Raw genomic sequence first — 15239 nt, forward strand, 5'->3', positions numbered from 1 at the left:
TCTGTGTCGATGAGCTAAGACCATTTATGGATGCTCTTCATTAAATTATCACCAGACCTCAAGCATCAATGATCCCATCGTTAATTTACATCAAGAAGCCCCTACTCAAACTTGGCCTAAGAGACTGCTGGTATAATCCATCTTATGGGAACTATTTATGGAAAACGAGGAATCCAATAGCACTAGGCACTTTGTCGCAAGTGTATTTGCACCATAAAACTGCTTTTAAGTATGAGGAAGTTTAGGCCACCTTAACCCACTTCTTTTAAGATCTTTGTATTTGAAGTTTGGATATGGTGTTCTACCACTAGCTAAATTCACATTTATGTAGTCTTGATCCACCATCAAGTCTAAATCATGTCCTCTCTGCCTTACGGCATAGTCATCTGAGGAACATCTATTGTTTTTCTGTGCCACTTATTCCAGATGTAGGGCTAAATGGGCTGCTTTCTTATGTCCTGGGTATATTGGATAGGATAAATGTGCTCACAATATATAAAACTGACTCTAGAATGTATATTGTCTTCTCTTTCTACATTTCAGCATGTTAAGTGGCTGATAAGCTCTAAACCATTAGGGAAGTTGGACATTCTCGATCTACAATACGTTTTTTTTGTTTTAAATGTAGTCGCTTAATCAAATTATTTTTATTGGGAGTTTTTAGGATTATAACAATATTTGTTCATTGTCCTTTAAATGTATTTGTCTATATAGGTGCCCACATTGTTTACTTTGTATTTTGTTGATGTTTATTTTTATCTGACCTAACAATAAAGACAAATGAAATACAACAGTTGATGCACAGAATGCAGAACAATGTCATACATTCACCCCAGTACAGAGATCTGCGCCTAAATCCATCGTTATTTTGCTCAACACGCCACCCCAGTTCAGACATGGCTATATGCAAATCAGTCTTGACCCTGTGCCTGATGGGAACAGTCCAGCCCGAACTGCCAAGCCATGTTTTGGAATGGCATGGTGAGCAAAAAAACGATGGATTTAGGCCCAGATCTCTGTACTGGGGTGAATATATGACATTGTTCTGCATTCTGTCCATCAACTGTTGTTTTTGCATTTCTCACCCGAGTGGGACGGGTATGCTCAGACGTGAGTCCCATGCTCTCCATGCCACTGGAATCAAGCTATCCTGGCTGAAAAGGAGTGAAACCCCAAAACCGGTCCTAGGATGCTTGGTTCCAGTCCAGGAAGGACCTGGCTTGGCAGTTCGGGCTGGACTGTTCCCATGAGGCACAGGGTCAAGACTGATTTGCATATGGCTGGGTTCAAACTGGAATGGCATGGTGAGCAAAAAAATGATGGATTTAGGCACAGATCTCTGTACTGGGGTGAATGTATGACATTGTTCTGTATTCTGTCCATCAACTGTTGTTTTTGCATTTCTCACCCCGAGTGGGACGGGTGTGCTCAGACCTGAGTTCCGTGCTCTCCATGCCACTGGAATCAAGCTATCCTGGCCGAAGAGGAGTGAAACCCCGAAACCGGTCCTAGGATGCTTGGTTCCAGTCCAGGGAGAACCTGGCTTGGCATTTCGGACTGGACTGTTCCCATGAGGCACAGGGTCAAGACTGATTTGCATATGGCTGGGTTCAAACTAGAATGGCATGGTGAGCAAAAAAACGATGGATTTAGGCCCAGATCTCTGTACTGGGGTGGATGTATAACATTGTTCTGCATTCTGTCCATCAACTGTTGTTTTTGCACTAACAATAAAGACAGCCAGACTTTCTTAAAAGACAATCCCAGATAATTAGGCTGCTATGGTTACCTGCCAACATACTTTTCTCAGTCATAGACATAATAAAGTGCACCACATCTCTCCTCACTACCAGCTCCGACCTGCCTCTCACCAAAGCTCCATTAGCCACAAACTACATTAAGGTTTCTCTATATGCATCTTGGTAGATAGCGCTAATCAATTGTCAACCCTCACTTTCCCATCAACCGGACCTATTGCAGTACCGTAGTCTTTTGTGCATCTGCTCCCAGTATCAGCCCACAGAATCTCTTCCGCTGTGAATGACACAAAGCAACAACTATGTTATTGTCCACACCAGGCATGTGCCAGGGCCTAAAAAGAATATTTTGCTGCAAACAACCCAGCATAATATGCTGCAGTAATGTTAGCAATCTCATATCTCTTTCCTTCTGGCTGTTCACCAGTGCCACAACCATATGGTTGGCGACATTGAAAGTGACCTTATTTGCCAACTCTGGACCCCACAACACCAGAGCTACCATCATCGAGAAAAACCCATGAAAGGCTAGACTTCTCCCACCCTTATGCCATTTCCGTAGCCGCCTTGCAAAACACAACTTGCCTTCTCAAAACAGACCACGCTGTCTGCTCCTGCTGCATCTGAAAAAAGTTATATTCCCACTGGAAATGATCCTCTAAAGTCCACATCGTCACACTCTTAAAATGTCTCACAAAACACAGCTAAACTCTGAAATCTGTTCTGCCCTACACTGAAAGCCTCTTCCTTTGGAGTGGTATCTTTGCACCCAACATGGAATACCTTAGCTTTACTGCACAAAGTCCACCCAGCTACATCTACAATGCATGCAAAATGAAAGCGACCCTGCAGTCTTTCTATCTTGCACGATTCCATATTGCTTTCCACTACTTTTTCCTCCAACAACCTCATCACCTCTATGTTTGTTTGCAGTTGCCAAACTTCCATGGCTATCATGGTTAACTCAATGCCCAAGAAAATTAGGATCACGTCCGGAAGCCCTGCCACAGGTATTTATCCCACCAACATGTGCAAACAAGAAGTCGTCCAAATAATGATTGATAAATTCATAACCAGAACTTGATAAAACAACACGGCAAAAACGTACCAAAATTTTCACACTTTGCCAGCCTGTATGCTGACTTAATGCCACACTTTGCCAGCTCTGCTTCCGCATCACAGCACCTAACCAAACCATCCACAGATGGAGACTGCACCACTGCATCTTCTCTAGGATGGAAATCATTCATTGACTGCCCTTCAGGCCATGGCAAGTGATGAATCATCAGAAACTCACTAGCAGTTTTCTATAGGCCATCCCTTAAGGGGGAAATCATTAGGTCCTCCAAGGGCTAATAATCGAAGAGGCCTGCCATCTTAACCTCTGCTGCTTCTTTATGCAACTTCTCCCAAACCACTTCTGGCCCTGATCTGTATTTTGCTTTTGTGTTGACAACTAAATAGCTACTTCAGCTCTAAATTATTACTGCATTGATTTAAGTATACAGACCTGCATATGATTTGCTCCACTGACATCATCAGCAGGGCTTCTATGCCATTATTGTCTAATTATGAAGTGCAGATTTGTTTTCATCAATGCGAATTTATAAATGTGTCATTCAGCACTTGCCCTAGTGATAGGCTTCTATGATTGGAATATGTGTCTATGTGAGTAATAGAGTGAGAAAGTAAAAACAAGCATTGGCATAGCCAATAGGTCTCGCCTTTGGGACCTTATAAGTGTTTAGCCATGCAACAGTTGATGTTGTTGCACTAAGGATATTGTGCTGCATAACTAAATACTTAGAAGGTCCCAAAAGCGAGACCCATTGGCTATGCCAATGCTTGTTCTATTAAACCCACTGATCTACATAAATCATTGGTTAACTTGTACAAAAACAAGTACCCAAGCTCTCATCAGGAAGAAGCTTGCACCAACTCATTTCTCCTGTTAGCGCAGCCTAAAACAGAACCAACTGCTAACCATATATGTGGGTAGAGGATGTGGCATAATGGCCAGAGCTGCTGGAGCTGGGGAACCAGGTTCGAATCTCAGCGTCGGCTCAAAGTCCTGTGATTCTGGGCAAATCACTTAATCTCCCTGTGAACGAATGTGTCCTTAACTGGTGCTCATGAAATGCACAGTGTTGAGGATTAAGTGCCGGAAACCACCGGCTCAAATGAAGCACTGACATAAATGCATAATCAGGGATGACGATTCGATCCCTTTGTAATCTCGCCTTAGACAGGCCCACCATAACACAACATTCCACTGCTTCAGCACCACCAGACTCAAACGCACCATATCACTTACAAACAGGGCTTTAAACACATAAGCTAAAAACCTATGCTTAGCATAGTGTGCATCCCGACTGTTTTTTGCTGCTTCTGTCATTGCAGCCAGACATATAATACAACAAGTAATGTTACACCTACAACAAGCCAGGACTATTGGCTTTGTCAATGGGTCCTAGCTGCATATCATAAATAAGCCCCACTGCGCCATTGTATATAACTTTGAAACTACTTCAGTTCTGACATTATGAGACTCTGAAAGAACTAAAGAGATTCTCTGAAGATGCATCAAAGGCAGTGAAGGGCCGTAATCCGGCAGTATTAAAAAGTGATTCACCCTGAGGGCGAGGGCAAAAATGGAGAGCCCGATAGAGACCCGTCTAGGCACCTGCTTTTTAGAATTGCCGGTGATCAGCACCGGCAGGACCCGGCCCATTTAAAGCCCTGCTTACTGAGAATTAACTCTTGTAAGCAACGCTTAGGAGATCTAGTGCCATAAACCTAGTGTGTACGTCCATAAACCTTGAAGAAGGTGGACACTAAGCTGGCAAGATGGCACAGTCGATTAGTGCAAAGAGGTCTGGCAAAATATTGTTCTGGCTACCAGACGCTCAAGTACAGGCAACAATAAACAAGCGTGTTCCTCGCGCTAAAAGGAGGCAGCAGGGGGAGGGGCGAGAGGAGGAGACGAGTGAAAGCGTTTCACTTGCGAGAGCGAGCAGTGCCAGGAGCGATAATTACTACCATATGGCACCGCACGCTCCCGCAAGTGAATCTACACACGTGCACGCGTTGCCATTGAAGGCAATGGAATGCGTGCATGTTTTTGGCTGAAAAGCCAAAGCGATTGCAAAAGGTCTTTTTGCCTATGCTACGCATGCGCGCTGCGTAGATGAGACCTAATGAATGTAAGAAACAGGAAATGCGAAAAGGCATAAAAGAAAGAGGCGGGATGAATGTGTATGAGGAGGGTTTACGAGTATGAGGTGGATTTTGAAAAACAGAGGATGTAACTGTGTGATGAGAGCGGAAAAGTACATTGTGAGATTGCTAGGAAGATGGTGATAAGAGCGAGGGAGCGAATGGCAGGTGTTTGTGAACTGATATGGAGGTAAGTATGAGGGCGAGATCAAGCAGGGTGTCAGAAGATGGACAGATGAGGCATGTGGAAAAAAAGCATTAGTATGGTGAGCTGAGGATAATTTCAAGAGAGAAGAGGTGTGGGAACGAGAGGATAATTTGTGAGACGGGAGAGGGAAGTTGCAATCTTTGAGTAAGGGAGTAATAGCCAAATGCCCAATGGCCACCAATCAGGAGATTGCATATCATCAACCGAAACAACAAATGTTGTGCCATTGCTGTGCCATTATCTTCACATAGGCTGACAAAAATCCTTGCAAATATTCTAGTAGATGGAGAGGGAGCTCAAAATAAGAGATAGGGGGAAGAAGGAAGAGGTGGTGGAAAGACAGAAGAAGGTGAGAAATGACAGGGGAGAGTAAGTTTAAAGACAGTAGGGTGGGGAGATGAGGCTGAGAGTGACAGATGCAGGAAGGAGGAGTATGGAGATGAGGGTGAGAGCAAAGGGTGAAAACAGCGGACTGTGGAACAAAGATGAGTGGAGCAATTGAAATGAGAGAAATGGAGGAATAAGAGTCCACAAGGTCAATTTATGAGTAATAGGGAGGTGAGAAGGGCTACTTTCCCATTAAAAGTTCTATGCAAGGTATATCAAGGGCCACCGCATTTCATATCTAGGATTTATTGAAAAAATTTAATTTGTGTCCACCTCAGTACCCTAAAAGTTGCTGCATGTCGCGAATAAGACACTGTATATTCATTTAGCAGACTGCTATATGGGACCAAGTACTTCTCAATGATGGTGTCATCGAAGGTCATGGTTGAGGTAAGTTTAAAAAAAACAGTTAATACAATTTGTTACTTGATTGTCAGACCAGTGGAGTCAGTGTAACTCAATGCTTAATTTGGTCCAGTGTTTGCGGTGTCAGTCTGCTGTCTATTATTTAGCACATCTACTCAACACAGGGTTCAAAACTTTAAAAACTAATACAACCACCAGGTCCAGACCATCCTTACAGCTTGAGGTAACCTGGAATAGACAAAAACGTCACACTTGAATTGTGGGATGGTTATTATTTGGCAGTACTGGCAGGGACAGTGGGTAGTACCAAGCACGGCTGTCTCCTGAGGAATACCTCTGGCCATGACACTTATACTGTTACAAATTAGGCACCAATGTACCACTATTTTGACATGCAGCATGAACTGCTATTCCAGTAATGAGGCATTCACATGCCTGATCTACACCTTGAAATGGTATGCTAACAGATAAACTTGTAGTATATTGCATTTATCTTTTTATAAAGTGAAAGACTACACTTGAAGGCATCTTAGCACTGCCGAAACATATCACAGATCAAACTTGGAGGTCAGTTACTACCATTTGCTAGGCAAGATGGAGACTGAAATTTGGAAAGGATAAAGCCAAGCTTTAAGGGCTTTTAACAGATTAGGCTCCTCATGTATTAATATCAAGAGATGGTTCCATTGTACTGATGCAGCTATAGAGAATGTCCTTCCCCTATTTTTTTACTTGGCGACTACAGCTCATGTGGTCCACAACTCATTACCCAAGTCTGCTGCAGGAAATTACTATTCATGGAGCCTTGAAGTTGTGCTTTATTTGTGGACTCTATGTACCATACCAACCATCACACACTTAAGTGTTTGCCTGCTCCACTCCAGCCTGAGGGGGGACAGAAGTAGGATAATCGGTTTGAACAACAGAAAATGACTGGATTGTGAATGACAGGCAGAGGAAGCAGCAGGAATGGCAGGAGTAACAAAAAGTGACAACAAAACATAAGAGCAAAGTCAGATATGATAGCAGCAGGAGTTGTATCCCGCAACATCAGTAGGATTGGCAATATAAGATAGCCCCCAGAATTGAATGCAATGATAGCTGCAGGCCCAGCAGGATATGTTAGTAATAGGAGCTGCAGGCATTCACAGAGTCAGTGAAAGTAGCTAGATGGCAGGATATGACAACAACAAGAGTTACAGCAGTGACAGTATGACTCAAAGTGGCTTCAGACAGACTTGTAAGATAGGACCAAAGCATATCTTACAGCAGTGAAAGTCAAACCAGAAAGGGAATAGAGTGACTGCAGGTTTACTGATGGAATACCACTTGCATTAAAATAGCTCATCCACCCATATATACCATCTCAATGGATAAAGCACTTACTCCAGATATTTATGTGTAACCTACATGACTCAGTGGCCTGGATTGTACCACTGGCATCAAGGGAGGTTTACATCACTTCTGAAGTACAAAATCTGTCCTGCAGTGTAGGGAACCCTGCAATGCAACTTCTCTACCTTCTGTGAGAGAGAGAAAACATGTCATGCTGTAACTATTCTATGAGAGAATGAAGCTTGCACTGTTGCTGCCAAGCTGTATATATTCTGTACGTAGGGAAGTTCCATTACTGGTATGAGTACCTGTTCTGTAAGGGTAGAGGTGGGGGAACCTGAACTGTTTCTGAAGTGCTTTACCTGTTATATAATGAAGGGAAGCTTTCACTGCTGTTGCTCAACCAATGAGGCTTGAGCTTTGTCTACCATGAGAGAGGTAAACGTGCTGTTGTGTATTCCTGTACTTTTTGCATGTGCGAAGAAACCTAGTTCTACTCCTCTTGCTGAGAATGCCTATTCTGTACCTATTCTGTGTGTTAGGGTATCTTGCATTGCTGGTAACGAAGGTTGGTATAAACCTTTTCGTTATACAAAAGGCAAAACATTTGGCATTGCGCATGCTTGTTTTTTTATAAATCTTTTTATTGCATAGAAAAGACATAATTTCACAGTGACGGTAAGCAGCATAGATTGTAACACTAAAGTGTTGTTGTTCCAATGACAAATTCTAATCAAATCCACCTGGCTCCCATCCACCCATCCACTGCGCATGCTTGTTTTGATGCTAATTAAAGAGTGAACTGTCACAAAATATGCAGAGTTTGCTTTTGGTTTTGCAAATGAAACATGTATTCACAGTTTTTGGAACGGATTAGAGTATGTAGAGCCCTAAGGTCAACACACATAAGGAGGTTTCCATTACTCTTCTTTGTCAATAAAATGGACGACATCGTCACTGAAGGTCTTAGGAAATTCTTGGAGCTGCTGGGTTCTTAGGTCATCCCCTTGGATAGCGAGAACCGGACCTGGAGCATTTGAATTCAAAACAATTTGCAAAAGTCTTTGGTCTTTTCAGTCCAGGACACAAACATCTTTGGAGGTTACATAACTTTTGATAAATGGCCTTCCCTCCTTGAACTTAGCTTCGGCGCAGAAATAACCATAGAAATCACTGTTTTCTTCCTTCAAAGTCTACCTCTCTAATGTCTGGACTCTCGAGCGAGCCAATCAGAGGAGCAAACTTCACCTTGGAGATTATATGGTGACCCAGAGTCTACCATAACTTTCAAGTCACTGTTTAACATCGCAGGGTGCATATTGGAAGTTTGTTTAGTATCCTAGATATGACATTCCTTTGGATATTTCATCCAGTTCTCTGACAACCAAAACTATTCCCTGGCATGGTCTCAACTTAGGTTCCAGAATGTCATTGTCAACAGGGTATGTGTTGCTTAAGAACTTGGGCAACTCTAGGGGCCAGATGTACGACCGCAAGATTTAGCGAGTCACAATTTGCGCCAAATTGCGACTTGCAAATTGCAACTTGCTAATTTCAAAATACCAACACAACCGTTCCCCAAATAGCAACTCGCAAGTGACTCGCAACACAAAATTACGACTAGCAAATTGCGACACGCTAAATGCTCGCAGATAGCGTATGCAGTTGAAAACATGCTTTTTGCATGCGTATTTAGCGTACGCAGTTGAAAGCATGCATTTTGCATGCACAAATAGCAGCGGTGAATAAAGATTGAAAAGAAATCACTTCCTGGTAGAAAAGATGGACCCCAAACCAGGAAGCTGTGTCCCTGGAGAATCCGGATCAAAATTACAAGCACATGGCAAGGTACAGCAGCTCAGTACAACACCGATACCCAAAGAGAGAACAGCACAGCAAGATGGTCAGCCAGACAAGTGAGAAAGAAGGGAAAAAGAGGCTGCGCAAAGTTTTCTGAAAAGAAATTGACATTATCATCGAGGATGCTGCAACAATCATGAGCAGCGTTTTGGTCGGAGTTCTCATACTGTGCCAGAACCCGACAATAGAAAATTATGGCGAGACATGCAGCTGTGCGTGAACGCCCTCAGTGTAGCTGACAGGTCAATTGATGATAAAAAAAAGAGGTGGTATGACCTTTGGTCAAGGGCAAAGGAGAGGGTGGCTGCACGGCTGCGTGATGCCCAACAAACAGGAGGTGGCCCATCCAGCCTCCCGGAAGCCTCCACAGCAGAGGCAATGGTGAAAGCCACCCTAGAGTCGGAGGCAGTAGTGGGAATTGGAAGCTTGGACACATCCCAACCTCCATCACCCCCAGGTAAGTGAGAAATGAATGCCATATTATGTCACAGTCTAGCCAGCACCCCACATGCATACCCCACACACAGGCCAAACTGCATCTACATGCTCTGTCTACACGATAAAAAAGTCACAGTTGGTGCATCATGGGAAATTTAGCACATGACACTAACATTGCTGTTAGGGACTGACATGAGTTGTGAACATAGTACCACCACAAAGATAGTGACGCAAAACATTTCCTTTATTTTTCCTTTTGCAACAGATACATCTTTGGGAGGAGAACCGAGGGAAGATGACACAGATTCTGAGCAGGAGCAGGGCCAGATGGATGTAGGGCTGGACGAACCAGGTTGTTCCCTGTCATTGGGGAGTGCACAAGTGCTTGACACAACAGCCCCACAGCAGCAAGCAACATCACGTCGCACTCTGGGCACAAGGGATAGGGTACACCGTTTAACCCAGCGATCACGAAGGCTGCTTCAATCCCGTATGCATGCTCCTGCCAACCCCATAGCAGTTAATCCATCTCCTGTTGCTACCCTTGAGGAATCAATACTAAAAGTTCAGCACCTGCAACAGAAACATATCAGGGTGATGAATATGAAGCTGAGCAGGGGATTTGAAAAAATCACACTACAATTGTCTGACAATCAGGCCCGTATTGAGGGCAAATTTGATGCCATGACTGAAGCTATTGTGCAGCTGTGCACAGAGCTGAAAGAGGACAGAGCACAGAACAGGAGGATGGTGCGCAGCAGGTATCAGGAGTGCGATTAAACATATGGCCCGTAATAAGACGCCTGGGGTGGATGGTATTCCTATAGAATTTTATGCCAAATATGTTGAGTGTCTGGCCCCGCGATTACAGGCAGTCTACAAGGACGCCTATAAAGTAGGGAGGTTGCCAGGGAGGCCATTATCATTCTGCTCCTGAAGCCAGGGAGGGAAGCCACGGATGTGAGGGCGTACCGTCCGCTTTCAATGTTGACGACAGATTATAAAATACTGAGTTAGATCTTGGCATCCCGTCTGCTCCCATATATGTCGAGGTTGTACACCGGGACCAATCGGGTTTTATTCCCAAACGCAACACGGTTATTAATGTGAGACGACTGTTGTGAATAATGGAGGAACATCAGGCACCGCGGTCGAGGGCAGTGATACTGGCAGTGGACATAGAAAAGGCATTTGATAGTCTGGAGTGGCGGTATCTATACCAGGTGATGAGTAAGATGGGTCTGGGTGAGGCGTATGTAAGATGGGCTCGAATTTTGTATGAGTCTGCGACAGCCAGAGTACGAACAGGGGGAGTGGTATCGCCGTCCTGCTCGGTTGGAAGAGGGACGCGCTAGGGTTGCTCGTTGTCGCCACTCTTGTTCGCATTGGCCATTGAGCCACTGGCGATGCGAGCCAGAACAGGGTGGCAATATGCTGGGCTGGAGCTGGGGGGGGGAAGTACAGTACATCTCGCTATATGCGGATGACCTGCTGATGTTTTTGGCTGGGCCTGGTGAAGAGCTCCAGGGAGCAATGGAGCTACTGCGGTTATTTGGGGAGGTATCGGGGCTATGCGTGAATTGGGAGAAGACATGCCTGTTCCCTGCAACGCAAGCAATGGCCCCCCCTCCCGGTCTGGAGAGAATAAGGTGGGAGCCTAGATGTCTCCGGTATTTGGGGACTAACATATACCACGAGCAGGCGGACTTAGTGGAAGGCAATGTGCACAGAGCAGTGCGAGGTGTAAGAGGGAGTATGGCATTTTGGAGCACCCTGCCGCTGTCGGTGGCGGGCAGAGTCGCACTACTGAAAATGGTGGTGCTGCCCAGACTCTTGTATTATTTCAGGACGCTCCCGATTTGGATACCAGATGGGGTGTTTAAAACGCTTAGAGCCATGGTAGGGTTTTTTTTGTGGGGGGAGGAAGGCGGAGAGTGGCACTGGCTACGATGATGAGACCCAGGGCAGAAGGAGGATGGGCGGTTCCTGACTTTGAGGGGCACTACCTGGCGGCTCAGCTGCAGTGGCTTACAAAGGCGGTGGCACGGGAATTCCGGGGCCCGAGTGGGTCGGGCGATGGCTGGATCCCAAAACATGTGTTGTCCTTTATAGTACTTGGGCAGCGATTGAGGGTGGGGGAGTTAGGGCTAGAGGAGAAGACATTGAGAGCCTGCTGGAATAGATGCAGGCGAAGGAGCGGAAACAAGTGTCCATATGCCCCGGAGATTCCCTTGGGCATGTGTACGGCGTTACCGCATGGAGGAGACTGGTCGGAACTAGCGGAATGGGAGGAGATGGGGCTGCAAATGGTCGGGGATCTCTATGAGGAGGGGGCTCTGTTGCCTTTCCAGACACTACAGGATAGGTATGGCTTCGCAGGGGGGCCTTTTTGCTGCACGCTGCACTGATTGCGGCGATTCAGAAGCATTGGGGTGAAGGGCTATCGGAGCCACGGACATCTCTCACATGTCAATATGTGGTGATGGCAGCGGGGACAATAAAGGCAGTAGCATGTTTGAATCGAAGAATGGTGACGGAGGGACTGCTGCCGCTGACCCAGCTGCGCGAGAAATGGGAAACAGACCTAGGGAAAGAGATACCTGAGACGGCTTGGGTTAAAATAGTGGAAAGGGCCTGGAAGGGAACGCGGAACGCTCAGTTCCAACTAATTCATTTTTACGTCCTTCACAGGGCATACTTAACTCCGAAACAGATAAATAAATACTTTCAAGTGGACACTGCCAGTTGCCCGCGGTGCAATAGGGAAGCGGCGGATCTCCAACATATGCTCTGGAGCTGCCCGCAGCTTGGAACATATTGGGAGGAAGTAGTTGAGACCCTAAACGAGGTGACAGATAGGCAGATAGAGCTCGCCATGGGGGTGTGCATTCTGCACTGGTTTCCCCACACTGCACGAACTAAGGTAATAAGCAAATTCATTGACCTGGGGCTTTTGTTGGCTAAGCTGTAGTTGACAAGGCAGTGGAAGTCGAAGCAGGGACCTAGAGTAGAACGGTGGAAGGCGGAGCTTATAAACTGGGCGGCCAGTGAAAGTATAATCCGGATGCAACAGGCCAGGAGAACGAACAATGAAAAATCGATGGAAACAGCACGGGCATGGGAAGCATTGGTAACTCAGTTGAGGACTCCAGAGTTAGAGTCAGATACTGATACATTAGAGGAAGCGGGGGACACTGAGGGAGGGCACAGACTGTAGATGGATAGCAAGGGGAGTGACGCGGGAGCGAAGGAGTGGGCACCGAGCACTCAGAAACGGAAGCTCGGCCTCCTTGAGAAAAGAGGTTCACACACCCCGGCACGTAGGTGATGAATGATTATCCTCGCTAAATTAATGGGAGCACACCGGTGGGAGGGGATAAGGGGTAGGGGGAGGGAGGGGGAGGAACACACAGGGGGCATTCAGGTTGAGAGTATTGGGTTGAGCAGAAGCACTTGATTTTTAACATTGATGGTAAAGGCACTGAGGGCGGGGGAAGAGGGATAATCAATCGCAGCTCAGTATATGAGGAGAACGGAGTTCAACTAACATAAAAGCTGGCATTGTAACGAGGGAAATGTCTCCAACCGATGAAGTGCTTCACTTGTGGGGAGTTGAATGTGTTGAAAACTTAATAAAAAATATTTTTTTTTTAAAAATGGTGCGCAGCAGGTCACATGAAGTGCACTCCATGACAATGGCAATTGGTCGGCTGGCAACGGCCACAACCCTGCACAGTAAGCGCACCCTGGCCCTGCAGGTTGAAATGGGCCACTACAGTGGCGATGTAGCAAGGGGCCTACAACAAATCACTGCTGCTGTTGAGGCTATTCAAAATAGCATGGTAGCTACTGGAGGAGGCACAGACACTGCTGACAGTGAAGTGTCCAGCCACAGCAGTGTTTCCACTGCTGATGCACCAACCCAGCGGAGAAGTAGCAGTCGGCAATCTATGCTCCTAAGTGCAAGATCCCCACATGCAGGACACGGGGGGCAAAAGATAATTATTTTTAATGTTACGTTCATTTCCTTTTTTGGTGTGGTGAAGTAACCACTTTGCATTTATAATTTGTGTTGTCAAAGCTGTCTGATATGGACAGGTGGTCCCATAGTCTAAATCAATATGACCTTAAAATAAAGGCAAATAGCAATACACAGTTTGACTCTCTCTTGTGTAGTTTATTGTGCATAGTTATGAATATTAATGACGTACCTTGAAAAGTAATGTCTGGCTATGTGGTCCCTGCGCCTTCTCCCCTCTGCTGGTAAGCTTACCTCACTTGGTTGGTGGGCTGGGGGTCCAGGCTCTTCATCCCCCTAGTCTGTATCTGACAACTCCATGGGCAGGCCACACCTGCATGCAATGTTGTGGAGAATGGCACAGCTTGCCACAATTTTGCAGACTGTCGCAGGCATATAGTGCAAGGCCCGGCCACTCTTGTGTAGACACCTGAATCTTGATTTGAGTATACCAAATGTGTGCTTGATAACTGACCTGATGCCTCTATGTGCCCTGTTGTATCTCCTTTCATATGTGTTGGAGGGAGACAGGGACGGTGTGAGTATCCAGGTACGCAGGGCATGTGCACTGTCACCTGCAAGGAGATGTAAGAATTTGAGACAACATGCAGACAGACATTTATGTGCAAATACATCTCACTGTGGGGATTCATTACCTAGTAGGTATCCTTCATTAAAGTCACCTATTTCTGATTTCTGGTATAAGCCACTGTGCTTGAAGATGCATGAGTCATGTGTGCTGCCTGGAAATTTGGCCTCAATGTCTGTGATGATGTGGTTTGCGTTACAGACAACTTGGATGTTTAGTGAATGTGTGTATTCTATGCGTGATGGTGACCATATGGGCACATGGGTCCCATCTATGCAACCTATGACCTGTGGGAAGGGGAACAACCTTTACAACGCAACTTTTACAACGCACTACACTTACAACGCATTTTTTACAACGCAACATCCACTACAACGCATTCCATTACATCGCAGGACACTACAACGCATTTTTAAAAACTACCTTTACAACGCATTCCATTACATCGCATACTACCTTTACAACACATACCATTCAAACGCATAATATTACACTACACTATCCAACACTTACCCTACTGTTGCACCCCCTGGAGTTAGAATAGTAATTTTTACCCCTACACTATCCAACACTTACCCTACTGTTGCACCACCTGGAGTTAGAATAGTAATTTTTACCCCTATACTATCCAACACTTACCCTACTTGTTAGACCTGGCACCTTGGCGTGAGTCTCCCTTCCTCTTTTTGTCGCTGTGCCTCATGTGTTTTATGGTGTTGGCCGCTCAGCGCGCTGTGCCACTGCCAACCAGTGTCGCGGTGCGAGTGCTCCCTATGTAAATTGTATATGTTGATTGGATTCCATGATTGGACTGTTTGATTTACTGTCAGACCCCAGTAAAGTGCGCCAGGGGCGCCAGGGCATGTAAATGCGAACACCGCTGGTGGGCTTGCAGCACTGGTTGTGCCACCCACAGGAGCGGCCGGTAAAATATGTCTGAGGTCTGCCATCGCAGAGCCTGCGTGCAGTCTGGTACTGACGCGCCGACCGACAAGTGCCCACACTTGCCAGTCCCTAAAACCTTCCCTTAGCTGCATGTTAGTCACCCCTCTGGTAGGCCCACGG

This window comes from Triturus cristatus, chromosome 6 (assembly GCF_964204655.1).
Source record: "Triturus cristatus chromosome 6, aTriCri1.1, whole genome shotgun sequence".
Lineage (NCBI taxonomy): Eukaryota > Metazoa > Chordata > Amphibia > Caudata > Salamandridae > Triturus > Triturus cristatus.